Raw genomic sequence first — 25,046 nt, forward strand, 5'->3', positions numbered from 1 at the left:
TTTACCCAGTTCAAGGTTGCTAATATTTTGTCTTGCTTTCTTCTACAAGTTTTTTATTGTGAACTCTTTACATTTAGATCCATTATCCACTTCAGTTTAATCTTTAATTAAGATTAGTATTGAGATTCATATTATAGTTAGTAAACCAGTTGTTCTGGTACATTTGTTGAAAAGGTAATCCTTTCCCTGTTGGATTAGCTTAGAGCTTTTGTTGAAAATCGATTGACCTCTATTTCTAAACTATTACATCACATTGACCTTTATTTGTATTATTTACCAATACTACATTGTGACACACCATTCTTACAAAATATTACTAAAAAAGAACAACCTCCAGACCAAGTAAAATTATGCAGCAACTAATTTACTCCTACGTTTTCTGATGACAACATTGTGAGAATTAGGCTGATTAGTCATATTTTGATCTCAAGATTTGCTCTTTACCTCCTTTGCCTTGCACAGTGCCCACCGGATGATGTTCTTTACGGAATCAGCTATGTGGACACTTTGTTCTCTGGTACAGTTATGTGTAGACACCTGCTGAATAGTGGAAACTAGCTGTTTGCTTATTCTTCCTGTCTCTTTCCTGTCTTGCATCAATGCCAGAAGAGCTACTTTCCCTTGCCACGTCTTAGAAAATACCTCTGAGTTTCCAGAAATTGCTGGGCCCATGAAATTTCATTCTCTCCTTCCTCTGGCTTCTTCAGGTCAGTAGTAGTTTTGACTTCTCACCGTTGTTGTTTCACGAATGCTTCAACATCCATTGCTGTTTTCCTTAATCTTCTCTCAGATCTCTCTAAATTGTCCTTTTGAGAATGCTGTTTCCTGCTGAGCCTCAGACTGAAACTAATACCATCAGAGATCCAACTAAATATAGATTCTGATTGATAATTGCCAGTTTTAACAAAATTGTCCAGGATATGTGCATAAACTAGCTCCAGAATGTAATAAATAAAAGGAGGATATTAAGTAACCATATATCAGTCTCTTGTTTTTCAGCCCTCTTCCTGAAGACAAGAAATCAGTCATTCCACAGTAATGAGTCCCAGAGCTGAAGTAGCCAACTCCAGTAGGACTGACTAGGCCAGAAAACTAAGGTAAGATTTTGGCTTCTTTAATATTTTCAGCAAGTGGAAATTTTTGACAAATGATGAAAGCTAGTTCTGTCTTCTTTGGTCCTGATTTTGAATGTAAAAAGACAAGTTTCTTATAAATATATCTATGGAGTATCAAATATTAAATTGCAAGCCAATCAAGAATCTTGAATAATGAACCTTTAAGGAGGCAATATATATGCAGTCTATATTTTAAGAAATAGAGCAGCACACCTTTAATAAGAACAATGGCCAGATCAGCAATATGGATATCTAAAATTGAAATAATACAAATCCCTCTCATGAAAGGCACATAAAATACTGGACATAACAAAAAAAAATTCACTCTAGGTCAGAGCTGTCCTTAGAAAAGGGAAAGGAGAATCTCCAGTGAAAAATGTACCTGTGTACTAAATTGCAAACAACTAGGGGTGAAAGATGTAATGGTTTTCAACCATGTTTGTACTCTCAATTTATATTTAAAATATTTGCATCCATATTTATAAACTATATTTTTTCTAAAGTATTCTTATCCAGTTTTTCAATAAAACACATATTTAAAAAAAAACTAAAAATAAATAAATAAAAAAAATTAAAAAAACAAAAAACAAACAAAAAAAAACACATATTAGTCCTATACTTAATCCTTGCTATATCTTGAGGATTTATCATGATTCACTGTGAAATTTTCTGCATTTTGTTGATAAATTTGCTAAATAAATGTATTTATATAATATTATTGGTCCTTTGAATAAATGTGTTATAATTATTTTTATGAATTATAATTAAATCTAAAGTTGTAAAATATTTTTATTGCAAATAATTTTTATCCCTAGGTTATTGTATTTATTTTCTTTTTTGTTCAGTCTTGCCAGTGTTTTGTTTTTTACCTATTCATTTGAAAGCTTTAAGAAAATGGACACAGTTGATGGACCTCATTTTTAAATCACTATCATACTGATTTCTGCTCTTAAAGTTATTTTTCTCTATATTGGCTTATTCCATTCTCAACACATGAATTTAATTTTCAGTCTTTCTTATTTTCTAATTTTTGCACATAAAGCTTGTGGTACAGATTAGTAGCTGTTAACAGAATTTTGTGTTTCTTTCTACCTGCGGACACAGAGAAAAGCTATATTTCTGCACTGGGCAGGACCATATGGCCAAATTTCAGCCAATGGAATGTGAATAAATATGTGCCATTACAGGTTTAAGAGTAGGAACTTTGCAGAGTTCTACTATCTTCTTGTAAATCAAACATGCTGTACTTTGCACAGTAGGAATTATTTATTAGATTTGGCAATATAGTGAAATGACTTATGGAAAAAAGCAGAAACTTTATGAGAAATACATTTATTGTATAAACCAAGGAATAAGTATGGATTTTTTATCAGATAAGTAAGTGATATTGCAGTTTGATGGCAAATTTCTGATTCTTGAGATATAGAGATAGTTATATATGAAAGAAGTTTGGATTTATATTTCTTCCATTCAAAGAAACAAACAGAAAATTAAATGTGTCAAAATTCTAAATTGCCCTTTACAAACATATTGTGCATAAAAACTAAATATCTGGGATCCCTGGGTGGCGCAGCGGTTTGGCGCCTGCCTTTGGCCCAGGGCGCGATCCTGGAGACCCGGGATTGAATCCCACGTCGGGCTCCTGGTGCATGGAGCCTGCTTCTCCCTCTGCCTGTGTCTCTGCCTCTCTCTCTCTCTCTCTGTGACTATCATAAATAAATAAAAATAAAAAAAAAATTAAAAAAAAAAACTTAAAAAAAAAAAAAAACTAAATATCTATAGAATAGCATGGATTTTTGATTTGTTATGTTTAATGCTCAGAATGATACAGGGTGATGAAAGTAGACACATCTTAATCCATATATCTTATGAAATATTATTTGTGATAGATAATAATCAGTTCAGATGTTAAATTATGCTTTTTTTAATCAAGCATAATTAACATAAACTTATACCATTGAACTGTAGACTGAAACAGGTCAACTGGATCCATTAAAAAGACGCCTTGTATTAATCTGTGCATCCAATTTTATTCTGATAAATTTTATGGTGAATATGGTTGATACACAAACATATAAGACATTTCTAATGTTCACAAGATGTTCTCAATCTAAGATAACTAACTATGGGACAATGAAAATCTTGTTATGGAGAAAATGAAGTAAAAAAAAAAAGTATTTCTTTCATCAAATAAATCATCTGAAAAACCTGTCAGTTTTTACAACAATTGTGTATAGATCATTGTATTGAAAGGAATGTTATTTATTTAATTATATGGTGAGGAAATTTTTCAAAAAGAGAAGGTAATCTTTTTTAATAGGGTTTGATCTAAGCTTAATCAAAAGAGTGATGAAAAATAAATGGAAAAGGTTGATATGGATTTCAGGTCTGCTTCTATCACTACTTTCTGCCCCATGTACCTTCATTGGTGGGATATGTAAGCATGATTCTTTATATATGCTTATTGGCATAGAGAAATCCACTGAGAAGTCCCTTTAGTTAGCATGTTCTTTCATTGTTCTTCCTTTTCCTCTCTCCTATTGAATTTTAATTCTTCTTAAAATAAAGTGTCAATTGTGTGGGGTTCTGTTAAGTGAGATGTACAATATAAATACTCTATACATATTCTTTTTTGCAACATCCCACAAGTTCTGCAATATTGTGTTTCCATTTTCATTTCTCTCAAGAAACCTTTTTTTTTTTGCTTTTTTTCAAAATTCTCCCTTTAATTTCTTCTTTCTTTAATTTATTCTATTCTTGTTCTTAAAAGTAAGAACGCACCCTTCCAATTACGAAGACATTTTAATGATTAAATAATTGAAATGAAGCCCTGGATTCAAATTCATACATAATCTAGGATTATATGTAACATACACTAGTAGAAATAAAAAGGAATTGTTTTAAACAAATGTGATAAACAATACTATTTAGTCTCCCTCCTGAATTTTCTTTTTTTTTTTTTTTTTTTGTATTCTGCTATCCGTTTTATTTTATCCAGGAAAAATGTGTATGTTTAATAAATGGTCAGACTTATGCTTTATTTCTGAGTACATTTCAATAGGTTTTTATCTAAATAAAATAAAATATATCTTATTCCAAGTCTGAATAATAATAATGAAGCAATATGCATTTTTAACTAGAAATATATAAAGCATATTAACATTGATCAAGGGCATTTACTTTATTTCCACTTTGCTTGAAATCACACTACAAAAACATTTTTAAAAATTACCATTACTATATGTGGAGTGTGAGATATTATAAAGTATGTGGATATTAGACATATGGCATTAAGAAATTATTTGAATGAATTATGTACATATATGTATGTGTGTGTACATATATTTATTTTTACAAATGCTATCGAACACAATAATATCAGGAAAGAAAGAAAAAAAATGTGTCAATTTACTGTCCTTTTTCTCTTAATGTTGGGATACATTATCCTGCTTCTTCACATGTCTTTCTTTTTTTTTATATTATGCTGGGTATCATTTTTAAAAGACATATGGGTGGTGCCTGGGTGGTTCAGTTGGTTAAGCATCTGCCTTCAGCTCCAGTCAGTGTCCTGGCATTTTGGGATCAAGCCCCTAGTCCCGTGAGGCTCCCTGCTCAGCAGGGAGTCTACTCCTCCTTCTCTCTTTGCCCCTTCCCCTTGCTCCTGCATGCTTGCCTGCACTCTCTATTTCTCTAAAATATATGAAATCTTCAAAATGAATGAATGAATGAATGAATGAATAAAAGGCATATGAATATGTTGTGAATATTGTTTGGCAACAGAGAGAAAATTCCTATTCTTCTGTCTGACATAACTGTGAAGTCTTATTATTTTTACCAATTAGTAGGTTAACTGAGTCAATTTCTGTGTTACAGCTTCAGTTGTGATATTTTGAGAGCAATAAATGTTTTACATTATCGTAGTTCCCTTCATGTTGCAAGATTTTGAGCTTTAGGCATGATAATACAAGTATTTATCTCTACTTTTTAGTGCAGGTCCCCCAGACTTTTATGCTACCATGAACTCGAGAAAATAGAGTATGGAAGAGATATAAAGACTACCTTTGTATTTGGATACCTTAGAATTGCAAACTATCATGTCAGCTAATTGAGCCTTAAAAGCTGTAATAGTTTCTTATTACTCTAAAAGACTTCCTCTGTCTGTATCAGCCCAAACTTCCCAACTCAGCAGATACTTTCAATAGCCAACAACCTGATCACCTAGGTAGGACTAACTTTCTGTACATTTTATATCTTTAGATTTCTTGCATTCTCAGCTCTTCACTAGTTTAATAATGCATTTTTTTAAAAGTTTATCCCGTGTTCTCTAGTAGTCCTGAATGAGAACATTATAGTATGTGGTCTAAGGTAGACTATATATTAATTGAAAGGATAACTTTGAATAATTCTTACTGTCCAAGGAAAGATTATACTGGGCAATATTAAAAAGGCAGGGAAGACTTTATTCGAGGCTATTATAAGAAGGGAAACAGGCTAGAACTTAGTCTGTTTAGCACTGCCAAAATAAAAATGAAGGCCAAGGAAGGATTTTTAACAGCTAGTTGTGAGTGAGATCATGGACCATCATTTTCTAATTGGGCTTACCCAGAGGAAAAGTACATTTTCATTTATATTCATGGAAGGAGGTAGTTTTAAAACTTGGAGCAAGTTGGACCCAGTGGATGTCTGTTCAGTCAGTGAACTTGAGGGCCTTGTTGAGAAGTCCAGTGGTGAACCCTACTCAAGCCATGATTAATGGTGCCAAAATTAATATGAAAGCAAAACTTATGCCCAACAATGTTAAATAGTTAAGGAAGACTATTTATTGATGCAACAATTGAAATAATCATTTTAAGGATTTATTTATTTTAGAGAGAGAGAAAAAAAAAACATGCTGGTTGGAAAAGGACTAAGGGGGAGGGAAAGTATGTCAAGCAGACTCCTCACTGAGAGCACAGAACTAGATCTGGGGCTTGATCCCATGACCCTGAGATCATGGCCTGAGCCAAAGTCAAGAGTCAACACTTAACTAACTGAGCCAACCAGGTGCACCTGAAAACATCTTTTTTAAACATCACATTAATAGATTAATGCTGAATATTGATTAGCCCAAATTCATCAATGGCTTACCACTAAGACATATATTTATTATGGCTTTTACATAAAGTATACAGATGCGTCTCACTTAGGTGGACTAAATCTAGATCTCTATGTCTTCTCATTTTGCAATGCAGCCTACAGGATTAGCTTGGATATGTTGTTGCCATAGTGAAGGACACAGTGAGATGAGCTCATCAAAATAATACAATTGCATTTAAAGTTTCTGCTTAGATGAGACCTTTACCATTGGCAGGTCTTCATGCAATATACAAAGGTCAGTCACATGAGAATGGACATGGGTGATAATCTTATTACAATTATTAAGAAGGTATTTGGGAACAAATAATTCAATCTCCCATGAATATTGTACAATGAAAATATAAGCACACTATATAAATTAAGAAAAATAATGTAAACAATGACTATTATTAATATAATCATCAACATTATACTTAAGCCCAAAGCCAGATCAATAAAATAAATGAAGCATGCATATATGCAATATTAATATGAAAATGTCAAGACATTCAAACTATGCAATCTTGTGCATAGTTTAGGAGAATATATAGTATTTTTTATACTCCACTAATAAAATTAATTAATAAAACTGCTAGAACAGTTAATGAAGAATTTGCAAAAAGTTGGCTGAGTCAAATATTATATTAAATCGAGGTTTACTGTTCACTAGAACTTAAAACATCAGACACAAATTATATGCAATCCAGAGAAAAATTTCCAGCAACTATACACAACCATACACAAACTTAATTTTAAATGTCATTGATGTATAGAAAATCCAAATGAAAGGAGATATAAATATGTTTTTTAGTTAAGAAGTTCCAGAAGTATTATAAAATGCCAGTTTTATACAATCACCAAAAATTCAATAAATATCAACCCAAATAACTAATTCATTTTGAAAGATCTTGAGAAGTTGATTATAAAATGTGGTGTAATTATTTAAGGATAGTTAAGGCATATCTAAAGAAACTGGAAAACTATATCTAATTATTACATATTAATATTACCTAATTATTGTACATAATTATAATGTATAATTATTAACAAATATATTAATCATTAGCCTATAACCAGATGCAAATATTTATGGAAACTTGGTTGTCAGAGGTGCTTTTACAAATCCAGGGAATATCTATAAATTAAGAAAATTTGTTTTATTAAAAAAAGTTGTTTTACATAAAAAATAAACATTACTTTAAACCATAGACATAGGGCAGCCCCAGTGGCTCAGCGGTTTAGCGTTGCCTTAAGCATTGGGCATAATCCTGGAGACCCGGGAACGAGTCCCATGTCAGGCTCCCTGCATGAAGCCTGCTTCTCCTTCTGCCTGTGTCTCTGCCTCTTCTCTTTGTGTCTCTCATGAATAAATAAATACAATCTTTAAAAAAATAAATAAAAAATAAATCATAATTGTAAAGAAATTTTATATGTATTAAAAGCTATTGAAAAAAATAAAAAAATAAAAAAAATAAAAGCTATTGAAGAAAAAAGAAAAGTGTATTTCTGATCTCAGATTACAAATGAATGAAATGTTTTACTTCAAAATTAAATCTTCACTACAACATAAAACTATATAAGCAATGTTAAAAATAGCAATGAAATTGATAAAAATTTTGCATCGTATATGGCAATACTTCCATTATTCATGAAGAACATATGAAATACATTAAACGATTCTGTATATTTGGTAAAAACAAAACACCAAAAGAAAAATAAGGAAAACATATATGAAAAATCAATTTTCAAGAGTGTACCAGTGAATGTATTAAAATTTACATTCAAATGTAACAGTTGAATACCATTTCACAGGGATCACACTTACAAAAATAATTTTTTTCAATTATACCTACATATGAGGCTGGTAGAGCAAGAGATTCTTATATATTATCAATAGAAGTATAAATTATACAATTTTGGGAAGCAATAAAATTTAGCAGTGTTGAATACAACCTCTCTCAAACCTAACAATTTTATTTCTACCTATACATGCTACAAATTTGTAAGTGTACACAAATTGAGAAGTTTAAGAATTTTCCCTGTAGTATTATTTGCATAATTCAAGAATTATCATCAGGGAAATAGTCAAATTAAATTGTCGTTAGATGAACTACATATCGTTGCTTATATCCGAGCAAACTTCTACATGTCATCATGAGTAACTCTCTATAACACACTCATGAATAAAAATCACAGCAAATAATACATACATTTTAAACTTTACATATAACATGAATGATGAGAGCAATAGGATAATTAATAAATGACACACATACATATGAATAGCACAATAGTGTGATGTAATGGATAAAACTGTGCTTTGTACATACAAAAACCACAATAGTAGTTTCTTCAGAAGGAAATTTTTAAATTGTTAAATAAAAAGAATTTTTAAATTTTAATTTAGTTTTTCAATAATATAAATAACATAAATGAAGCAAAAATTAAAAATATAAACATACTAATTTTGAATGGGATGCATATTATGGCATGTTTGCTATATTTCCCCTTATTATCTGTGGTTAAAAAGAGTAACTCTTCTAACAAGGAATAAAACAAAAGTGGATTCAGTAATTCAGTGGATTATGTTTCCACCTACTCAATATGCTTCTTCTATATTATTACTCTCGCTTATGGGAGAACCCGGGTGAGAACTATGTATAAACTAAGTAATTCTGTAGTTTAATGTAAGCTCCATGAGAGTAGGGGCTTTGCCTGTTTAGGGTATTGCTATAACACCTGCATGTAGAACAGCATCAGGGACATGATGTCAAATGCACCCTTTTTAATTGAATAAATGATTAAACGAATGTGTTAATGCAAGTAGTGTTCTAGGAAATTGTGATCCACTATATTAATTTTCACTTAACTTCCTGGATGGGCAATTTATCTGAATTTCTTCATCCTTTTATGCATACCCATATAATAAAACCTTCGTGAGACAGTAGATAGAAAAGGGGTAAGAAAATGACTACACATGAGCCAAATACAACTTGCCATCTGTCATTGTGTGATGACCCATGAGCCACACAAAATAGGTTTTACATTTCAAATGGCTGAAACAAATCAAAAGAAGAATAATATTCTGTGACATGTGAAATTATATGAAACTCCATTTTAGTATCCATAAATCAAGTTTTATTGGAGCACAGCCATGCTCATTTGTTTGCATGTTGTCTGTAGCTGTTTTTGTGCTAAATAGCAGCTTTAAGTAGTTGTGACAGAGACTGTATGGCTCAAACAGCTTAATATATTTACTACCTAGCCCTTGATAGAAAAAACATCTGCCTACTTTTGGTATAGCAATATCAAAAATTCATTTCAATAGCTTAGCTTTACTTTCTTCGATGTACTCTCCGCTACTGGCTTAAGTTTTCCTACCATGCCTCTATCACAAGTAGTCGTCATATTTAGTGTTTATGAATGCACACATGGAGGTGTGTTTGTATGCATGGAAGTAATTGTCTCCTTGTTTTTTTTCTGACAAGAATGGAAAGTCAGATAGTTTGTCTTACTTGAAAATTTTTCCAGTGGCTAATGGAGAGCCTCCTAAGCAGTAGAAGGTATAAAAATGAATTCACGGAGGATAAATATACAATTTTTAATTTATTCTCTCAATGAAGATCTCTGTGAGAATTGCTCACCTGTCAATCATCTAGAAAAGGACTCATTTTTACATCAGGTTTTTTTAATATGCAGGTTCAACCATATGACAGATGACTAATTGTTTAGTATAAATTATATGTTAAAGTTATTGCATGAAAATTGTATCTGTAAATATCTAACTTACACATGAATTGCTAAGAGAGAGAAACACTTTCTATTTTTACATTTCATGTTTGAGATGGTGATGCACAATTATAATATTCAGAGCACTGTGTTTATTGAAATTCTTATTCTAAAATGCAAATAAGGAAAGTTTTACCGATTTTAAGGAAGTTAATCAGAGCTGATAGAGTGCAGAGATCATTGTAGGAATTCATTAAATGTTAGTTATTTTTATATGTTTAAGTGAGGCTTTATTTTTTTAATTTACCATAGGCAAATGTATATTTTTTCAATATTTGAGATGATAGACTTTTAAGAATAAGTTTTGAAAAGGAATTTCTAACAAATTTTAAAAGATTTTTGAGAAATTTATAGACACAGATTGTCTTTAAGACCAAAATAATATCGTATTTTATTTGAGATTGTTACTCAGCTCTTTTGCCATAAACTGTTCAGGTATCATTTCTTGTTTCTAAAGCATGGAACCGGAATATAAATGAGTGCTGGTATTATTTTGGACATAGCTTCTTAAACATACCCTTTGAATTCCATTTAAAAGAAAAAAGAAGAAGCACCAACCTCTATATTTTTAGCATATTAGAATTCTAATATAAAAAATATTAAAATGTAATATTGTCTGATGGCATTTTACTTTATATCTTCCTTTTTAGACAGATGTTTAAAAAATAGTTGATATGATCTGGCATTTGGACATAAGCTTTTTCTCCCCATTTATAAATTCGACTTAGTCATGTGAGTTAAGATTACTCTATATATTTGATCATGGAAAAACTATCCTTAAAAATAAAAATCAGAGGGATCCCTGGGTGGTGCAGCGGTTTGGTGCCTGCCTTTGGCCCAGAGCGTGATCCTGGAGACCCGGGATCGAATCCCGTGTTGGGCTCCCGGTGCATGGAGCCTGCTTCTCCCTCTGCCTATGTCTCTGCCTCTCTCTCTCTCTCTCTCTCTCTCTGTGACTATCATAAAATAAATTAAAAAAAGATTTAAAAAATAAAAATCAGGCAGACAAGTTCATTTTATTTTTAACCCTTAATCCCTGAAAATTTCAGTTGGTTAAGCTATGCCTTTTGAGAGAAATCAGAATGAGTGTGAGTTTGTAGGATATTTCTGGGTTTTTTTTTCTATTTTTTTAAATTATTCATTTTTTCAAGAGAGACAAAGAGAGAGACAGAGACACAGGCAGAGGGAGAAGGAGGCTCCCTGCGAGGACCCTGATTCGGGACTCGATTCCAGAACCCCAAGATCATGACCTGAGCCTAAGGCAGATGTTCAAACCACTGAGCCATTCAGGAGCCCCTCAGATTTTCCAAGTCAAAGATCAAATAATGAATATCTGGCATGGAAAAAAATTAGTTTATTACAGAATCTATAAGGAAATGACCAAAATTTGGAGCTAATCTTAGACGTTGGAAAATTTGTTCATCAATTTAAGAGTTTGCATCGGAAAATTAGTAGGAACATTTTTTTTTTTTTTAGAGAGATGCTATGTAAAGTTTATATGTCAACCAAGAAAAAGATATATATATATATATATATATATATATATAAAAGGTATATATATATACACACATATATACACACACACATATGTACATGTCTATATTATATAAAAATTTATATATAAAATTATGTCTTTCAAAATGCTAATTCAATATAGGGATTTTAGTTACATAGATGTTGGAGGATTATCTATCAGAATATTATCAATATCTATCAGAATATTATGTTGAAGAACTCCACAAAGCTGTTGCCATTTTTGTTGTGAGACCATAAAGGGGGAGAAAATGAGGTCAGGCAGTGGAGGAGTTCAGAAAAGGGAAACAGTGATGTGGAGAAGGGTGTAGAGGGGTCAGAATGGACGCTGTGGATAGTGTTTTTGCGACTGTAGCTAATGGACTACAATTGAATGTGAAGCTTCTCTGGGAGTGCTTAGGAGAAGTTGGAAGCTGGAATCAACTGCCAATTCCAGAGTCAAGTGCTTTGGGCTGAGGCTGGGTGTCAAGATATGGCAGGTTGCCACGGAGCAAGTGAAATTATCCTATAGACGGTATGATAAAGATAGCACCTGAAATGATTCTCAGTGACACTCTGTTAGTTTGTCAATAATTCATTTTCTCTGAGCTACTCTCTGTCTACTTTAGTGGAGATACATGGTTCCCGCCATAAAAAACACTGTGAGCCAAACTATCACTTAAGATGAAATTCAGTAACTATTTCTTTGTTTTTTACCTCTTTTGTGGAAACAAGTCTGTGATCTGATTCCCTAAATCTTTGTATTTCTACCCAGTTAGCTTTCTGTAGATATAAGGCATATGGATAGGTATTTATCTACTATAAAATGACTTTCTTTCTTTCTTTCTTTCTTTTTCTCTTTCTTTCTTTCTTTCTTTCTTTCTTTCTTTCTTTCTTTCTTTTTTGCTTTCTTTTTTTCTTCTTTCTTTCTTTCTTTCTTCTTTCTTTCTTTCCTTCTTTCTTTCCTTCTTTCTTTAGACTTATTTATTTATTTATTTGAGAGAGAGAGCACGTACAAGCAGAAGGAGAGGAAGAGGGAGAGTAGAGAGAATCCCAAAGGACTCCATGCTGAGTGTGGAGTCTGTATCCCTATGCAGGGCTCTATCCAGGACCCAAGGATCATGACCTGAGCTGAAATCAGGAGTTGGTTGCTTAACAGACTGAATCACTTGGGCACCCTGATGTCTTTATTTAAGGACATAATATTTGTTATAGTATACTAAGTTATGGATCTACCTTACACCAGTAATAATCAGATTCCAGAGGATGTCACCATTATGACATTGCATGTAGATGTTGGAGTTAACGAAACATGTACAAAATACAAGCAAAGAAGGAGCTTTGTTTTTATACTTTGATCAAAAGGCTTCTGTGTGTTGTTTATTCCAGAAATGACATAGAATTCTGCATATTCGTGAAATGTTTTATGACAATACTCAGTTTCATTCCATAAGTAATTTATGTAACATATTGAAATTTTGTCTTTTGTATGTTTTTAAAGAGTTTGTAGCAGTTTGAACCTAAGAATATTCATATTTTTCCTGAGTTCTTTAGATGCTACTTGACCTCATGTTATTTTATAGATACACTTATTAGTCACTATATATTCATTACTTTTTGTTGTGCTTAATTACTTTACTTATGGATTTTACTCTTTTGATTTGTGGCAATGTTATGTATGTATAAAGTTGGAACTGCTTTTCTTCAAGCAAAATGTGAGTAGCTCTTTAGGTGTTGAGTTTGGTTATTTATAGATTTTGCCGACTAGCCCTTTATTTGATGTATCATTTGCAGATATCTTCTCCCATTACATAGGCTGCCTTTTACCTTTGTTGACTGTTTCCTCTGCTGTGCAAAAGCTTTTTATCCTGATGAAGTCCCAATAGCTCCTTTTTGCCCTTGTTTCCCTTGCTTTTGGAGATGTATCTAGCAAAGAGTTGATGCTGCCTAGGTCAAAGAGGTTGCTGCCTGTGTTCTCCTTTAAGATTTTGATGGATTCCTGTCTCATATTAGGTCTTTCATCTATTTTTCTGTATGGTGTGAGGAAATGGTCCAGTTTTGTTCTTCTGCATGTGGCTGTCCAATTTTCCCGACACCCTTTGTTTAAGAGACTTTTTCCCTTGGATATTCTTTCCTGCTTTGTTGAAGATTAGTTGGCCATAGAATTGAAGGCCCGTTTATGGATTCTCTATTCTGTTTTATTGATCTATGTGTCTGTTTATATATGTTTATATTATATATAAATAATATATTACTATATTATATATTAATTATATATTAATATATTAATGAATGTATTGATTATATATTAATTTTATGTTACATATATATATCATGTATGTTTTTGCACCCAGACATCTATCAACATCTACTTATATAAAGAAGTTAGAATAGTTTCTAATAGAAAGAAGACAAATGTTACTAGCTTAGAATCTATGTTAAAGACATATGAGGGCTGGGATTAACAATGACTATAATTCCCACCCTCCAAATTAGTTCAGCTATTTCCTTTTAGTGTCCAAAAGATCTAGTGTGTGAAAAATTTCTATTTCTGATATTTCCTTTTTTAAAAAGATTTCATTTATTCAAGAGAGACACATAGAGAAAGCCCAAGCAGAGGGAGAGGCAGGCTCCCCATGGGGAGGCCAATGTGGAACTTGATCCCAGGATCCCGGAATCACGACCTGAGCCAAAGGCAGATGCTCAACCACTGAGCCACCCAGGCGTCCCGGTTTCTGATATTTCTTATTCATTGTAGATTATTTTCTTTTTCTCTCTTAGTGAACTTTTAAGACTATATGTTCTTGAGGTTTAAAGTAATGAAATTTCACCAGAATATGACTATTGTCTAATGACCCATCAGTTCAAAATTTTTTCAAACTATAAATACAACTTCTTTTTCAAAATACTTTTTTCTTTGAAGACTAATTGCCTTGCATATTATTTATAATTATCATGCCAATATTCACTATTTTACCTTATATCTAATTACCAATAGGTAGGTAAATAGGGTTTTGGATTCATAGACTTGATAAATTACTGGAATTCTTCACATAACTCTTAAGTTAACTTTTATAAACTTGAACATCACACACACACACACACACACACACAAAGGAAAACAAACATAAAACGCTAGTATTTCAAAGAAACAAAGGATAGAAATTGGGAAGTTATTCTCTTTTCTCTACTGAAAGATGGTTATTTTCATTCTACCTTCCAAATACATTTCATATCAAAACACCTATAATGATCCTGAAGGACATATAGTATTTTGTTGGTAATAGGTAAATAAGATTCTTTTGGAAATAAGGCAAAATGCTGAGAGAAAAAAAGCTCTGAGTAAACTTAAATAAGTAAATATTTCAAAGTATTCTCTAGAGGCAGAATTTTAGCCATCCATTTATTTAGGAAAGTTGCAACAGAATGTAATTGACCACTAATCATATTCCCAGATCTGTAATAAACATTAGAAAGGACAACCTTAGATTATATCCAAGCAAAAGTGTGATATACTTATTAACCTTACTTTTAAATCATTTTGTGATGATGATGCAAGCTGCCCTCAGAACTAAGTAATGGTTAAGAACTATCAATTATATATTTGAAAGCATTACATATTGATCTATAGCACATCCTAATCATTTATATTCAGAAGGGATTATATAAGCATAATACAAACATAGAAAAGAATAATCCATGTATGTTTGATGATTACTACATGCCAAAGTGACATAGTTAGTATTTCATGTCTGTTCCATTAGGAAAATCTGACTAAGAACATAATCTTCAACAATTTGACATTTTACTGTAACTCTCTTAGAGCAGGAGACAATTTCTAATGGCTCTTAGAGCCTATTGTTAGCATCTCTTCTTCATTTTCATTTAGTGACGACATATAGACAGGTTGAAGTAAGCTATAGATTGTTTTCATCATAAAAATTGACAAATCCTAAAATCATAGCTTCTTTCCACCTCTACAGAAAGAGCTTGTTTTTGAACTTTTGCCAGAACACCACTATTTAAAGTCCAAATAGAATATTCAGAATTCATAATGTAAAATATTTTCTTATTCAGGAGAATAGATTATTTTGACTTTCTCATCACATGAGCAGACAAAAATTATTCAAATCTTTTATGTTTAGTCCAAAAATGACTTTTTTTAACTCTGCTGACATTAAATGTATCACATCATTTTTTTCTTCTTTGAGAACAAGTGCAAAGGCAAAGAGTTCAATTTTGTTATGAATTTCCCACCAAATATTTCTTTGTTCACTTTTATATATAGTTGCCTGCTTTTAACTTTTCAAAAGGAATGATAAATTGTATTTCCCAGTGAAACAAGTCACTATTCAGCTAATATAATCTTTGGTTAAGATCAAATAGGCACTGATCGTTTTACAGATTTTATTTTATTACTGTCAGTTGGGTCATACATTTTTCTGAAGTGAAAGTAAAAAAACAACCAGTTGAAATATTTTGAAAGATAATGTTTCTGGAAGGTAACAATTCATTGTTGAAAACCACAGTGAGATTGCTGACAAAAGATCAAGTTTGGGTCAATGAAAAACAATATGCTTCCCTCCTCCCTGCAACTATTCTTTTGTATGTGTGTAGATGTAAAAATTCTATTTAAAAAAAAAGGAAAAGAAAGTTTATTTTTTCTTTCTATTAAGGAAATAGATCTCGCCAGCATCTTATGTATATTTCATACTTATTTCACAGAAGTAAATTTAAAGGTAAATTGCAGAGGTGCCTAGGTGGCTCAGTCGGCTAAGTGTCTGCCTTCACCTCAGGTCATGATCCTGGGAGTCTTGGGATTGAGTCCTTCATTGGGATCCCTGCTTTGTGGGAAACCAGCTTCTCCCTCTCCCTCTGCCTTCCATTTCCCCTGCTTTTGCTCTCATTCTCTGTCAAATAAATAAGAAAAATGTTGCAAAAGACAAAATAAAAGTAAATTGCAGAGATGACTTATTTTAGGTAGAGAGATACATTTTGAAATACAAATATGTCTCAATTAGTAGTCTCTGAGTAGCTAGCACTGAGTAAAATATTACAATTGTTCCTTATTTATTTTTTTAAGTAGGCTCCATGCCCAGCATGAACTATAACCCTGAGCTCAGGACCTGAGCTAAGTTCAAGAGTCAGATGCTTAACCCACTGATCTACCCAGATGCCCAACAGAGAATTTTAATATGAAGCTCAATAAATAAAATCTTTTAAATCTTTTTTTAATTCATATTATATTCCATAAAGCTGGTTCCAATTATTCAGTCTGCTTTAAAATTTCTTCTATTAGCGTGCCTGGGTGGATCAGTCATTTAAGTGTCTAACTCTTGATTTAGGCTCATGTTATGATCTTAGGGTCATGAAATTGAGCCCTGCATCAGGCTCTTTACTCAGCAGGGAGACTATTTGAGATTATTTCTCAGTCTCCCACCCCCAAGTGCTCTCTCTCTCTCTAAAATAAACACATCTTTAAAATGTCTTCTATAATTTTGGTTCTGCTAATTCCCTTGAAGACTGTCCTATGGCAATTTGTAATAGTTGACATCATTACAGATATTTTTACTTCAAAATATGAACATTTTTCTGTGGCCATTTGAAGCTATGTCTTTATTCAAATAATGATCTTTTGTTGTTTGTCTTCCACTTAATTAATAATTTAAAACTCAAAGAAATCTGTCTCATGTATGTGTGTATGTTGGTATATTATCCTTATATTTTGAGAAAAATGTATTTAAAAGGAAAGATATTATAAACATTATATCTAAAAAGACATTTATTACAGAAGCCATTAATATTTAAACACCTGTTTTCTTTTAAGAAAAGTGGATAATTATTGACTTTGATATATGGATAAATGTTAACACATAGAATTCTTTCTAGAATTCTTTCTAGAAATAAATTTTGGTTTAGAATAAAAAACTAAGCATGTTGGAGGGCTGAACTTAATATTACAAACATAGAAAACGATACATCATTGTTGAACTGAAAAATCATCTAATTATGACATTTTGATGTGAGTTAGATGTTGACTAGAGTAATATAGCTTTAATGTATTCTTATTTAACATTGACTATTCTAATCTTGAAAATTTTGCATTGAGTTTCCAAATCTATTCTCCATGATAGTTTTCTTCATTCTGTCTTCCCAATATGTTTTAAGTTTGAACTAATTTACTAAGATTCTGTCCTGCCAGTGATTGCTACATGAAATCAACAGTACTGGTCTACAAAACTCTGAGGCTGAACAAGTTGCACCTATAAAATATTATCCCCATTATTCCCATTGTGAGCTCACCGATCACTTCCTCTCCAGATACAATCACTAGAACACTTCCAAAAATGAAGGAATTAGACAATCAAGCTAGAAAGTTGGTGACAAACCAAATGTTTTGATTCAACAAATACTTAAATAAAATTAACATGGGAGAAATTGATTGGTCGGAGGTATTATTAGGGTTTGGGTAATATATATAATGATTTTTTAATTCTTCTTATTTTGAAAATAATTATGTGCATTCACAGAAATAATACTATGTTTCTCAGTCAATGATAATCACAATATATCTGAATCTGACTAAAGTTCTGCATAGATTTCTACTTAGTTATCATAATCAAAGAATGCAAAATAAGAGTGAATAAATATCCTATTATGAAAGACTCTATCACACTTTACCTCTGTTGTTTCCTTTTCCCAAACCCATAACCTCAAGGAACACATCAGAAAAGAGAGAGCTGAAGGATATTCTAAAATATGTCTGATCAGTACTCCTCAAAACTGGCAAAGTCATTAAAAACAAGGAAAGATTGAGAAAATGCCATGGGCAAGAAGAGTCTAAGGAGACATGACTACTAAATGTAATGCTATTCTTGATGTGATCATGAAAAACAAAGGGGGGGGGAGTATTTGGTAAAACTGAGGAAATCTGAATAAAGTATGAAATAGTTAATAATTTTGTAACACTAGCTTTCCATTAAGTGGCAAATATACCACACCAAACTGAGATATTAACAGTAGGTGACACTGAATATGGAGGATACAGGAACTCTCTGAACTATCTTTGTCATCATCTGTTTATCTAAAACTAACTTAAATTTTGAAGCTTATTCAAATATTTTGTAAATGTAATTAAACTAAAAAATGCACTGAAAAAGGTAAAACAAGAAAAACCATTTAAGTAGGGATAATAGAAAAATCTTCTACTAAAAGCCTTTAAAAACCGAATGACTCCTTTGCAGGACAAATGGGATTTCAAGGCATGCCTATTGTCCTCTCTGGTCATCCATGACCTCTTGTAAAAGAAATACTGTATGGCCACAGTAAGAACAAAAGGTTTGGGCATAAGGTAATATAATAAAATAATTGAGATTCATATTTTAACTCTGCCATGGTCTAGAGTGTCAAATTTTGGCAAATGACCTAACTGTTCCATGTGTTACTTTTCTCATAAATAAAATGAGAGTAATAGTAACAGCTACCACTTAATTAATGATGCTGATTAAAAGAGATACTTGATACAAAACACTAGGATAGTGATTAGTATATTGTAAGTGTTTCTATTGATGAAAAGCATAGAGTAATGATTCTGGTGAAATTATCTACTCAGTAGATTAAAATGAATATAACCTTCTAGGTATAGACTATTCTGTGCCTCAAGAATAATATATCTAATATAATAGTATATGTATTTCCTGATGTTCTACAGAGAACTAGCCTCTTCAACAGAAGAGATGAAATATAAGGGGGAAAAGCTGTGTAATCAAATATACAAAATTAAATTGGTTACTGTAGATCTTCTTTTTATTATTTTTTAATAATAAATTTATTTTTTATTGGTGTTCAATTTGCCAACATACAGAATAACACCCTGTGCTCATCCCCTCAGTGCCCATCACCCATTCACCCCCACCCCCCGCCCTTCTCCCCTTCCACCACCCCTATAGATCTTCTTAAAACCACCAATAAGCTACAGGGAAATATATGTAGCATTTAACCAGGCTCACAATACTTTGCAACTTCAGCAATTGCAATTTATATAAAAATAAATTTGTGACCACAAAATACCTTGAATAGTCAAAACAATCTTCAGAAAGAAGAACAAGGCTGGAGGTGTGGAAGTTTGGTAGAGATTTTGGTATAGATTTCCAACTATTGTATACATACACATACACGTACAACACACACATATTGTTGTGGCAATCTAAACAGCACATTTGCTGGCATAAAAATAGACAGATAGGTCAATAGCAGAAAATAGAGAGCACAAAAATAAATCAACACTTATATGGTCAATTAATCTACAACAGCAGCAAAAATACACAATAGTGAAAAGACAGTCTCTTCAATACATAGTGCTGGGAAAACTAGATAGTTTTATGCAAAAGAATGAAACTGGACCACTTTCTTACACCATACACAAAAATAAATTCAAAACGATTTAAAGACCTAAAGTAAGACTAAACCATAAAATTCCTAGAAGTAAACATAGGCCATAATTTCTTTGACTTGGACTTTAGCAACATTTTTCCAGATATGCCCTCAAGCAAGAGAAACAGAAGCAAAAGTAAACAATTGGGACTACACCAAACTAAAAAGCTTTTGCACATCAAAGGAAAACATCAACAAAACAAAAAGTAAACCTTTTGTTTGAAGAAGATATGTGCAAATGATATATCCAATAAGAAGTTAATATCCAAAATGCATAAAGAACTTTTACAGTTTAGCACCAAAAAATCCAGTTTAAAAAAAGTGCAGAGGACCTGAATAGTCAGATTACCTAGAGTCAAAAAGATAAATCATAACAAGTGTTGATGAGAACGTGAAGAAAAAGAAACCCTCATACACTGTTGGTGGGAATATAAATTGTTGATGCCACTGTGAAAAACAGTGTGGAGAATCCTTAAAAATTAAAAAAAAAGAAAATACCATATGATCCAGTAATTCCACTACTGGATATTTACCCAAAGAAAATGAAAACACTAATTCAAAAAGATATATCCATCTTATGTTTATTGGAGCATATTTACAATAGTCAAGATTTGGAAGCAACCCCAATGTTCACTAATACATAAATGGATAAAGAAGATATACACACAAAAGAAGATACACACACACACACACACACACATAAATATATATACACAAGGGAATATCGTTTAATTATAAGAAGTGATCTTACCATCAGCAACATGGGTGGATTTAGAGGGTATTATCCTAAGTATAGTAAGCCAGGCAGAGAAAGACAAATGCCATATATTTTACTTGCATGTGAGTAAGTAAGACTCTAAAAATGAACAATAACAATAGCAACAAAACAGAAATAGATTCAAGTACATAGAAAAAGTTGGTGGTTGCCAGAGGATAGGAAAGTGAGGGCATGAGTGTAATAGGTAAAGGAGATTAAGAGATGCAAAACAAAATAAAAACAAAGTCACAGGGATGAAAACTGTCACAGAGAGAATATAGTCAGTAATATTCTAATAACTTTGTATTAAAAAGAAAACCTACAAATGTGAGTACACAGAATGAATGTCTACACATAGCAGCCATATGTTTTCCAAATGTATTTGACTCTTTTTCTATAAGGGAACACAAAATAATGATACTCAAGATAGTCTTTCAGAAATGTTTAATTAAGGTCAAATACTGGTATCAGTATTTATGAATATACATATACATAAAGTCTTAAACCCTCCAAAATAAGGAGACAGCCCTTTCCATTTGGTCATGCTTAGCATAACTCAAGTTTTCAACATAATTCCTTTTAAAACATAGTTTTTTCATAGATGCTTTTGACTTTAGGATAAACAATATAACATAGACTTAAAAATCTGTAACTTATAAAAGTGAGTTTTTCAGTTAGCAAATGTAACCAAATATTGCTATATATCTATATTTGCCATGGACAGAAGGTAAGGGAAATTAGTAAGAAACTTGAAACACAAATTTGCACATGTTCAAAAACAACAATACAAAACAAGAGCAGTGATGACTAGATTAAGTTAAAGGGCATTGCGGCATTTATGTCATGGTCCAGAAGCGAGGTGATCCTCATCTCAGAAAAGATATATGCTTGCCATCACTCTTCACTTTGATCTCATGATTCTATTACAAAAGATGCCAAGAATCCCTTGAAGTAGCACTTTTTTTTTTTCTTCTCTCTGTGGTTCATTAGTTCTTAATTTTGTGAGTTTCTGGAACTCTTTGATAATTTGATAGCAGCTATTGCCAGTATAAATATGGGTATATCGGGTACATACTCAAGAATGTAGCTGCAATTTCAAATAACTCCTAGACTCTCTGAAACCTACTTAATGGTTTCTTGTCCTCAGGCTTCAGTCTAGAGATTTAGCATTAAGGACATTTTTCTACCCTGCTTACTTAAAAAAGAGAATCCTAAGAAATAAGTAAACAAATAAAAAGGGTTATATGCCTACTAACTAATTTGAAAAGAGTATTATTGCAGTGAATGGATGTGATAGCCACTCTTTACTGCATGCGTAGGTGTATTTAAAAACACATGCGGAAAAAAATAAATAAAAAAAATAAAAACACATGCAGGTGCGCCTGTGTGACTCAGTCAGTCAAGAGTCTGCCTTTGGCTCAGGTCATGACCTCTGGGTCCTGGGATAGACCTCCACATTGGGTTCCCTGCTCAGTGAGGAGTCAGCTTCTCCATCTCCCTCTACTCCTCCCCCTGCTCCTGCTCTAAGAGTGCTACTACCACCCCCAAATCTTGATGCTGAAAATAATAAAGTTATTAAAGAAAAAAATATTAAAAAGAGATGCTAATTTTAAATAAGAATCCAGATTTTAAGAATACAGCTTTCATTGAGGAATTCAAAATACTATGACAGAAAAATAAATAGATCCATATAGAAGAGCAAAACCAAGATGTAGGGTTATTTTGATATAGTTACATTCTAAATAAATATAATCTATTAGTTATATTTTATGATTTAGTAAAATCATAAGTGAACTGAGGCAGAACAAATAATGATTTTATTTTTTAAAAAACAAATATAAAAAATCATACAAAATAAGTATAAGAAAAATGAGTCATTTTAATTTAAAAAGTGTAGACTTAATTTGATATTAGAAAAGACAATATGAAATATCACAGTTATCTTATACAGATGAAAAAAAAAAGGAAATTGAAAAAGATGTCTTACCTAAAGTCAGGAATACCTAACTATAGTATATATTATGGTTTCTTTACTTTTACCTTCTTAGTTTAAAAATATTCTGCTTTTCAATTTGTTTTTTTATTGTCAGAAAAAATAATATAGCCACCTTACTGTATAGTCTCATGTTATTAAGCAAATCATAAATGCAGTTAGAATAGTTTGGTATTCCTATAAATAATGTTTAGTGATCATCTACTATGAATCAGAAATTATGCAAGTATTTAGGATATAATATTTAACAAAATTGAAATAATACCATCCTAGAGCTTGCAATCTAATGGCAAAAACAAATAATTAAAATAGGCTATTGCAGGGCACTTAGGTGGCTCAGTCATTTAAGTGTCTGTGTCTTGATCGCAGCTCAGGTCTTGATCTCAGGGTGGTGAATTCAAGCCTTGCCTTGGGTTTCATTGTTGGGCATGAAGTCTATGGAAAGAAAAAAAAAAAAAAAAGGAGGGCTCCTGAAAACAGTGTAATAAGGTTCATGGCTTGTGTATTATAAGATATTATTAACCTATAGGAGAACCAGCTATCCTGGACTGGAACTTTGCAAGTAAAAAGTCTTTGAAACCAATGGTTAAACATGTACTGATCTCACTACACGTGACTAATTCAATAAATCTCTCTCATTGGGTCTCATTGTCTTTTATAGCAGTTACAGCCATTCCTGGTGATATCACAGCACAGGTTTCAAATAGAGGAAAAGGTGATAATACATGTTGCACGTTTTCTATAAAGCTGTTTTTTCCTTGTTTTTTGTCAATATGCAATTAGTTGTGATAAGAGTTTAACTAATTCCTGTATACAAACTTGCATAGAATATCACCTTGTGGGGATCCCTGGGTGGCGCAGCGGTTTGGCGCCTGCCTTTGGCCCAGGGCGCGATCCTGGAGACCCGGGATCGAATCCCACATCGGGCTCCCGGTGCATGGAGCCTGCTTCTCCCTCCGCCTGTGTCTCTGCCTCTCTCTCTCTCTCACTGTGTGCCTATCATAAATAAATAAATAAATAAATAAATAAATAAATAAGAATATCACCTTGCAGTTGCAGTGTAACATTTTTCAGTAATTCAGGTAAAAATAAAATTGTTGATACAGACTGAATTTTGTTCCAATAATCAATAACTCAGTTATCTTCCATAGAATGATAGACTCTAAGATGTGTGAATTTTGAGCTGCATTTTATGCTATTGCCTTATCTTTTAAGAAGGGCACCCCACCAAGAGAGTGGAAGCCATACATTGGATGTTAAGTAGATGAGAAATTAGATTGTAAGCCATATTTACTGACAAAAAACTATTTTCTAACTGTTATTTACATTTAATGGCCGTCTCTTCTATGATTTACCATATTTAAACTTTCCTCTTTATTACCATATTTAACACTTTTTTTCTTCAGTATGTGCTTGCAAGCTCCAAGACCCTGTACAAAACCGTGCAGGGAATTCTAATATCATGGTCTTTGTGACTCAAATAAGGAATACATAATCACATCATGAGCTTTCTAGACTGCTGAAAGGGTTTACCTCAAATTTTTCTTAAGACATAACGTGACTTTACTTTGTCCACTTAAGTTCTAGATAAAGATAAAATTTAATGAAATAGGCAGTAGATTTTCCTGATAGGAGAACAATGATCTAATTCTTAGGAGTGGCTGATATTCAGATTGAAGAAAAGTGACTTTAAAGAATATTGTCAGTTATTATATTAAAGAATTTTAATTCTTTAAAATTGAAGGGAAACCTGCACCCCGATGTTTCTATCAGCAATGGCCACAATAGCCAAACTGTGGAAGGAGCCTCGGTGTCCATCGAAAGATGAATGGATAAAGAAGATGTGGCCTATGTATACAATGGAATATTCCTCAGCAATTAGAAACGACAAATACCCACCATTTGCTTCAACGTGGATGGAACTGGAGGGTATTATGCTGAGTGAAGTAAGTCAATCGGAGAAGGACAAACAGTGTATGTTCTCATTCATTTGGGGAATATGAATAATAGTGAAAGGGAATATAAAGGAAGGGAAAAGAAATGTTGGGACATATCAGGAAGGGAGACAGAACATAAAGACTCCTAACTCTGGGAAACGAACTAGGGGTGGTGGAAGGGGAGGAGGGCGGGTGTTGGAGGGGAATGGGTGACGGGCACTGAGGCGGACACTTGATGGGATGAGCACTGGGTGTTTTTCTGTATGTTGGTAAATTGAACACCAATAAAAATTAATTAAAAAAAAAGAAATTTATTTCCTAAAAAAAAAAAAGAAATTTATTTCCTTCATATATTTTGCATATTTAACTATAATTAGCTAGAAGTTCTGAAAAAA

General features: G+C 32.3%; 1 long non-coding RNA gene across 1 annotated transcript; it reads left to right on the top strand.

Moving 5' to 3' along the window:
* The first annotated feature begins 430 nt into the window (after positions 1-430).
* On the top strand, positions 431-24,512 carry LOC121486470. The gene is made up of 3 exons (XR_005986639.1): positions 431-707; positions 1,000-1,097; positions 24,459-24,512. It is a non-coding gene; the product is annotated as an uncharacterized LOC121486470 (long non-coding RNA).
* The last annotated feature ends 534 nt before the right edge of the window (positions 24,513-25,046 follow it).

Source organism: Vulpes lagopus, chromosome 3 (assembly GCF_018345385.1).
Source record: "Vulpes lagopus strain Blue_001 chromosome 3, ASM1834538v1, whole genome shotgun sequence".
Classification (NCBI taxonomy): domain Eukaryota; kingdom Metazoa; phylum Chordata; class Mammalia; order Carnivora; family Canidae; genus Vulpes; species Vulpes lagopus.